The sequence below is a fragment of the Pistacia vera genome, unplaced genomic scaffold, assembly GCF_008641045.1.
Source record: "Pistacia vera cultivar Batoury unplaced genomic scaffold, PisVer_v2 Contig41, whole genome shotgun sequence".
NCBI lineage: Eukaryota > Viridiplantae > Streptophyta > Magnoliopsida > Sapindales > Anacardiaceae > Pistacia > Pistacia vera.
The window spans coordinates 106,451-115,505 of NW_022196235.1; the positions used below are offsets into that span (position 1 = coordinate 106,451).

Consider the following 9,055-nt stretch of genomic DNA (forward strand, 5'->3'; position numbering starts at 1 on the left):
TAAAATAAGCTAGCTCTATTACTTCTCTAGATTAAGATAGTAATTACGCAAGCATCTCAACTATGAAGAGGGTCCGTTATGATTTTGTTTTGGTGGTGGCAATGTTGGTGGTTGTTTTGATGGTTTCAAAGGAAGCGAGTGTGGCGGAGGCAGCATGCAATCCCGCGGATTTGATGCCGTGCTTGGCTGCTGTGACATCGCCGGCGAAGCCGACTGATTTGTGCTGCAGCAAATTGCAGAGTCAGAAGCAGTGCCTTTGTGGATACCTGAAGGACCCAAGCTACCGCCATTTAATTGATTCTCGCGTAGCTCAAAAGTTTTCTAGTGTGTGTGGTGTTACCATCCCTAAGTGTTAGCTCGTTGTTCATTGCCTCACTTTGATGAGTGTGTTACTATTCAAATAAATATAATAATAATATTTTAAATTAGAGAATAATCTTTTTTTTTTTTAATTTTTTTTAATTTTTTTTATGCCCGATTAGAGAATAATCATCAAGGTGTTCCGTAGATGTTTTTTTTGGGTTAATTTATGCAATAATACTACACCCATAACTTTTTTATACAAATTTTCTCTTGCAAACTTATGTAGTCAAAGATAATGGGATGAAAGTTTATTTTAAATTTAAAATCACCCAATCGTCTTTTGTCATATAAATTTGTGAGAAAAAATTTGTAAAAAATGTTATAAGTGTAGTATTATTCTAATTTAGAGCTAACAGTGGGCAGTGTTGACCTACGGCACAGCACGAAAAAAACACGACACGATGAGGCACGACACGAAAAAAAGCATGACAGGACACAACACGAAAATAAGCGTACCGTAGGCCTTAAAAAAAGCACGTGGACCGGCACAACACAAAATAAATAAAATAAAATTATAGGAATTTAGAAATTAATGAAAATAAAGATATATAATAATTCTTAATTCTAATTTCTAAGTTTGAATTTGTAATTTATAATTATAACTTATAAGTAATAAAAAATATTGAAATTCAATTGATATTATCTTATTATTTTATTATATTTCATAGTGATTATATATTTTTTAATTAATATAAATACAAAATGTCGCTAAATATAATATATAAAATATTTTTATAATAATTATTAATAATAAATCAAAATTATCATAATTTATAAATATTAAAATTAAATATTTTTACAAAGCATATGGGTCGGCTCATGGCTTGACCTATGGCACAACACGATAGATAGCGGGTTGTGCCATGGGCCTTCAAATTTGATGGGTCGGCACGACACGACAGGGCATGAATTCTTATGGGCCTTGACACGACATGACCCACGACACGATAGACCTTGAATTTTTAGGTATAGCACGACACGACCTACTACCACGGCTATTCTAATTCATGATGATGAATTAAAATAAACCGAAAAATGAATCTAAATTGGTAGTTTTAATATTCGTTTGTTTTTTAAAGTTTAATGCAATTTCTTCAACGAGGTTTCATTCAATATCTCTCTCCCATAACTGAAATAACATAATTTATATAACGATAATTTATTACCTATCTGAAATAATAATATATAATAATTCATTCCTTATAATCATCACTGTTCGTGTTTCTATTTGAGATTTTACTAAATATCCACTAGATATCTAAAATAATAATTCAGTAAAATATCTATCTTGTTACGAAAAGTTTTCGGAACAACTGGAGATACCCAATCGACTTCGGCGGCATTGGGCAAGGTATGTGCATGATTACATGAATAACTAGCAAGAAACGGATTTGAAAATCTATAACGGAAGAACAAACAAGGTTTTTAAAGTGGTTTAGCAAGTTAAAATTAAGCTTACGTCCACTATTATATTAATAATTTAAAATTAATTTAAAAAAAAAAAAAATAAAAAAGAAAAAAAAAAAAAAAAAAAGATAAAAAAATAAAAAAAAAAATTAATAATAATGTGTGAATAATCGATCTCCTAAAATGGAGGTTGTTTCTCCTTTTTATATACACCGTTTGATAGTGGTTGAGAGTGGTTGTTACGGGATGAATTGCACGCATAATCTCTCGTAATTCGGATCCGAGTCATGCCCACCCATGCTTAAGTCTGAACACCCATACTTAAGACTGATAATCTTGATAGTAAAGTCATCTACTGTGAGAGTGACATGTGGGACAAGTTTGACCGTTAGATCCTAACATGGTATAGAAGACATGTGGCATGAATCTGATCGTCGAAAAGTCTACTCAACAATCTAAAATAATGATTTATCACTACGTTACATTAGAGTTTATATCTATGATAGAGTTTTTATCATCTAATTAACATATATATTATTCTTAATTTATCACATTAAACATCAAATTTCAAGAAATAGATTAAGTAGATATTATCTCTAATACTTTAACGAGTAAGTTATTATTCAATGAATTCTCAAACTCATTAATAACATATATGTAATGACAATATTTAATATTATCATTACATATATGATATAAATAACCTTTTAATATTATTATTGGAATTTGAATTCCATAATATATTTCCCATCATAAGAATTTTTTTGTCTGTATATGACACCGACTTATGCAGCATGAATTAAAGTAGAAGTTACTTGATATAACCTTAAACAAATGTGCATTTGTTTAATTAAATGACACATGTAAAATTTTCATAAACAAATCTTTTATTCTTCATTATCTTCCGTATGGAAATATGCATTTCCTTTCGAAGTTTTATTTAATTGGTTCTGATAATACACAATCTTATTCTTACCATCTTAAACAAAGGAACTAATAAATTATAGGATAACGTTACATCTCATAGTGATTTGCCCACGTTTTTCCTTGAGAAAACAGTCCAAATGATAAGTACTGAAAATAAAGTAAATTACTTAAAAAATGTATTAGTAGACTAGTCTGTTAGCATTGGCTCTTGGTAAAGTTCAAAAGATAAAATATACAAAAATATCATATGGATCGAGACAGATTATGGATCCAAGTGTCTAGCTGGTACTAAGGCTTGGGAAATTGTTCTAAACAAGGAAGTTGATTGTTTAGCTTCACAAATGAGATATAATTATTTGATGTGCATATCTTTATAAATTAATTGATCTTTTGTAAGATGCACGTTTAAATGTTTGATTTACTTTCCAGATAAACACCGACGAAGAAAAGTTTATTATATTATTTTTCCACGTATCATATGCATATATCTTTTAGCTGGTCTCAAAATATGAATTATAATTTATAATTATTGGGTTATTGTCACATTTAAAAACCGCCTAAAAAAATATTAACACATCAATCGCACATGAATATATGATTGCATCATGTTCTGCAACGTTGAATCAAAGGGTTTATCAAAGTAAATTTGCATAAGATCAGAATTATTTACGTTTTGATGACTCACCCCCTGTCGATCGACATATACGCAATGACGAAATGTACGTGTCTTTCTTCCTAACAGTGCAAGAAGAATCATTTGATGAACAAGAACTCATTGGCTTAGATAATTAAGGACGGAAAAAGGAAAACCAAATTAAAGAGATTAATCTGTTTATGATTAATCAGTTTACTAAAAAACTTATCCTGTTAATTAATTAACTATATTTTATCACCAAGAATTTCACCATTGAAATCAGGAAATACTTAAACGCGGATCCTTCAGATGATTTCAGCTAAGGGAATTAATGAAGTGTATATCCAAAAGTCAAGAGGTTAATTAGTAATCCTTTTAGAATAGGTAAAGGAAGAGTACTCCCTGGAAGAAAAATACAAGCATACCGTTGAGCCTTTTTGGAGTGGATTTAAACTATTTTACTCTTTTTTGGCTTTTAACTCTTTCCTCAACCATTTTAGAGTACCCCATGTTTCCCTTCTTCTGTTTAATGTTAGTCAAAGTCAGCTAGAGTCATTATCTATGCTTAATTATAAGCTAATTAGCTGATTGGTTAGATAACATATCAATGTAAATATGTAAGGACGTGGAGATCTTTTTCTTTATATATCATTGGCATAGTGTTATCCATAAACCTAATCGTTAACACCACACACCTAAAATCCACACTTAAATCTTTATCAACAATGAAACTAATTACTAGAACGTGCAACGAATCTATGACCTTTTTAATACAACGAATCTATTACCTTTTTAAGTCTATGTTCATATAGCTCTAATTGTTTCAGTACCATGAAAAAAATTTTAAAATGTGCCGCTTGTTCCACATGTTTAATGTTATATTTGTAGGCCGATCGACATCTTCCCACCCGAAGTTTACCCTAACAATAATTTATTATCCAAAAAGTTTAAAAACAACAATTAACCATCAATAGTTAATTTTATCAGTGTTAAATTAAACTAAAGAAGGATGAAATGATAAATTCAAAAACAGTCAAAGAGTAAATGTCATTATATATATATATATATATCTCATTTCCCCCTTCTCCGCCGTCGGCAACTCCGCTGAAATTTCGCTGACTTTTCAACAGCCAACACCACCCATTCGGCAACCCTTCCACTCTCCCTACCCTTTCAAGCCACTTGCCCGCCAACAACCGCCCCCAACTATCGAATTTGCGCCTCCCCGCCCATCCAAGTCCCTCAATGGAGGCAGTCGCGCGACACCCACCCCCACCCCCACCCACACCTACAACCCCACCCCACCCACAGCCGACGAACTCCATGACATCCACCATCTACCCCTTGCCTCGCCGTGACTGTGTCACGCGCCCTACACTCCTCGCATCGCCGCTCCGGTCGACTCCCTTGAAGTTTGATTTGGTTGGTTGTTTTGAGTTGAGATTGGAGATTGGATTTTGATTTGTAGTTGCGATTGGAGGTTGATTGATGTTTATTTTGGAGTGTTTGATTTGTTTTTAAGACAACCCACAGTCACCACTTGCTGTCGGCGACCTCTACCCTCACCCTTCCACAACCACAATCACCATTACTACCTGCCCTTAGTTGTTTCATAAAACGCCCCAACCAGCACACACACTGAACCCAACCATCTCCCCTCACCGCGCACGCAATGTGCATCGTCCCTGCATGTAGTGCACACAATCCCTGTGCATTGTGCATGTGGGTCGGGTGTGATTCGGCCGGATCGCACTTGGTCAGGTTTGGCCGGAATCGCACCTAGCCAGCCAGCCGAATAAGATCTGGGATTTGGATTCAAAGAGGAAAGGGTATTTACGCCTTTACAGTTATTGTACCATATCAGATAACAGATTTTACTATCAAATCTTTAACAGCAAGTGGGTAATTGTCATACATATATTAACAATGGGTGGTAAATATGAAGCTTTTCGGATAGTAAATTGTGTTAGGGAAAACTTCGTCCTATTTTTTAACTATAGTATTATATTACGTTCTTAATTTTACTATATTTCATCAAGTTTGCCAAACGAATAAAATAATATGATTGTAGTAATAAAGAAATTCACATTTAATTGTAATGTTTTATCAACACTAATTATTGGTACCTTTACTTTGAACGGTTGCCTATAAATAGTGAAGGAAAGAACACTAATGCAAAGCACTTTTGAAGCTTGATTGTTTTTGTTAAACAAACCTAGCAAACAATCAAATATTCTTCAGTTTATACTGCTGGAGTATTTTCCATCTGAATCTCAATGCAATGATTACAAAAACCTCAATTAATTACGTCCCTCGGATTCCTATCGTCTCCGGAAGAACTGTTCGGAAGAACAAATTCGTAAATTTTGTTGGTATACGACTAAAATATTCTAGTTCTCTGAAATTATATTTTTGTCACAAGTTTTATATTAATCAATTCAATGCTTTTAACATTTTGAGAATTACACTTCTAGTTAATTTCTTTGCTTATATTCAATATTTAATTCTCAGGTGAATATCATCTTGATTTAATAGTACGCTATGGAGCAATTCCAGTCATTCTTCCGCGAGTATCAGAAATTGACAAGTTTTTAGACAGCTTTGAGCCAATACATGGAGTTCTATGTGAAGGAGAAGACATTGACCCATCTCTGCATCGCAATGAAACTTCCCTTTCAGCAGAAGAACTAGAAGAAATAAAAAAGATGCATGCTAGTGATACAGCCATTGACAATGAGAAAGACTTGATTGAACTGAAACTAGTAAACTTTGCCTTGAAAGAGGCATACCATATTTGGGAATATGCAGGGGCTCACAGGTTCTAAATTTTGCATGTGGAGGTACTCTTTACCAAGACATAGGGATTGAACTTTCAAAGAAATGCCCTAATGATCAACGAGTGAATCACATGAACTATGAGAATTATGATGGGCATCGACATTTGATAAAGGTGGTAGAAAATAGCCTTTTGCAGTAGTGGTTTAAGGATTCTTTTGAGAAGGGAAATTTGGAGATTTTTGTGAACAGTTATCACCATCAAGGAGTTCAACATTTGGCTCAACGATTTGTTCCGATGTGTTAGGTTTAGAGTAAAAGCAGAGAAAAAAAAACGATGAAGAGAAGAGGAGAATTCTGAATATCTTTCAGTTCTATATTTCACTTGATGAATACAAGTTACAGTGAAGCTTTTATAAGCTACAGTATTGAGCTGAAAAGTAACCAACATCTAACGGCAGTAACAACTGCTTAACAAACTTAACAGAGTCTTAAACAAACTCTTAACAGACTCTTAACAAACAGAGTCTTACTAATATGTTCCCTCAAACTAAACTGGGAAAGATTGTTACATTTGTACTTGCTGACATCTGCCCTCAAAATGAAACGGGAATTGTTGCACATCTTCCACTTTTACTATCATCTTCCCACAAACTAAGCAGGAGTTCTTGTAAGCTTAATTTCATCATAGGTAACTAATTGTCAACAACATTAACCTGAACACTACATCAGCAGCAACTGATCAAAAGCTGAAACTTATGCAATTGCAAACATGAACAGTTTGGATAAATGATTGTCAACAACATTAAATTGAACACTACGCCAGCAGCAACTTATCTCAAGTGAAACTTACATCAACTGAACACTACAGCATTTGCAAACATGAACAGCAACCTGATTACCATCAACCGAACACTACAGCAGTAGCAACTGATCTCAAGTGAACTGACATCAAATAACCACTACACCAGCAGCAACTGATCTCAAGCAGTAACTGATTATCAATCAACCTGATCAAACTGTCATCAGGCAATTAAGCAACCCTTTTTAACACACAAAGTGACATGATCACACCAATACATTTAGTGAGCCGAAGTTACAGATTTGAACATTGTAGTATACATTCAGTACTGAATATGAATATGATTATCACTTCTATTTATCTTTAGTTGACTCAGGAAGAGATTCAACTGTACCAGCAGCAGTTGTAACTTGTAGTTTGTTTCTAAGAAATTCAAACCTTGAAGTAGACAGGGATTTAATGAATATATCAGCTGTTTGATGTTCAGTAGGTACATATTGAACTTTCACATCATTGGCAGCAACTTGTCCTCTTATATAGTGTGCATCAAGTTCAATATGTTTGATCCTAGCATGAAAAATTAGATTTTGTTGGTGCTTGATTTTGGCACCAACTAATTGTCACGTGCGTAACGTTGATTGGCCAAGAAACACACATGATAATGAGTATAGAATGCGAAATAAATGCAAAGAGAGTTTTTAAAGTGGTTCGAATGCTAAGGTAGCAAGTCCTACGTCCATTGATTTGTATTGATATTGATAATGTGGGTCAGGTCGCAACAGCGGACTGACTTACAAAAGACTTGGAAAAAGTAAATGTGTTGTTTACAAGAGAGAGAGTTTCTCAGTGTAAAAAATGGCCGAATCCCCTTAATGAAGGGGTCTTCTTCATTTTATATCAAGCTGAAGCGTGTAATCATCATTAAATCCATGGGTTGGTGTGATTGTCAGGATATAATCCGGCTTTACGTCCCATTGCCTTCTTCCCAAGCTGATTTCGCACAATTTATTGCAGGGAAATAGACGCATGGGCGCTCCATATCGTTTGGCAGGCCTGACGTGTGCTTGTTGCTCTGACGGGAGCAGGCCACTCTTCATCACGTGACTTCCCACGTCAGCCTACCTCCCAAATTAAAAACGTCACAACCATGAAACCTTTACCAATTTAGGAAGTTTATCAATATAATATGAAGCCCAGATTTCATTGTCACCAAAAATAATAATTTAATCCTTACAAAACAAAGGGGTTATGGCAAATATATATGTACTACGTGTAAGTTCATCCATCAACTACTAGATGAGCCATCGCTTCTCATTAAGAAATTATGCACTCGTTAACCCATCTCTTTTCTCTACTTTCTCCACTAATCCGAACCACACATGCCTAGCATAAACATCTAATAATTCAACAATCAATTACTTAATTAATTATGAAGAGACATATTTATATATGTAAAATTGAAAAGCAATAATACATCATGATCCACACTTTTGGAACCAAGCTTAGAGTATTTCCTGCAAATCTCAGACCAACTGAGACATGCAAGGTAGGACTACCCAATTATCACCCAAAAACAAGTCAGATTTTTTTTTGCATAACAAAACACCCAATTTTCCAGTTTTCCACCAATGTTTTTGGTAATCAACCGACATACAAGCTCCTTTTTTGTTTAGTCGACACATGCAATTCAAATTAGCATAAAGTTTCACCCAAATTCAGTTTTCATCAAGTATTCAGCTAAAAATTGAACTGAACATGCAAAACATAAACTCAAACAACTGAAAATTGAAGCAAAATTTTGTACACACAACATCAAGTTTATGCATCAAACACACAATAACTCAACACATTACATGTAAACAGGAATCAAGCTTTTAGAAAATAAGTTTTCGTTGATCCACTCACAAAAGTTTAGCTCAACCCGAAAAGCCCTACTGCTAAAGATCTTCCCTTTCTCCTTCACCTAACAACCTGAAGCACCCAAGAATTTAGAGAAAAAGAAATGCACAAACTGTATGAATGGTGGAATGATATGCACTCTAAAATCACATGCATGTTGCCATTGAAGAAAACTTGTGAGATCAAAACTAGGAGAAATAGGTACAATAGAAGATGGGTGTTAAATTGTGATGAAGAGTTTGAGAAAT

General features: G+C 34.1%; 1 pseudogene; it reads left to right on the forward strand.

Moving 5' to 3' along the window:
- Positions 1-5,612: 5,612 nt before the first annotated feature.
- On the forward strand, positions 5,613-6,413 carry LOC116142467 (annotated as a pseudogene).
- The last annotated feature ends 2,642 nt before the right edge of the window (positions 6,414-9,055 follow it).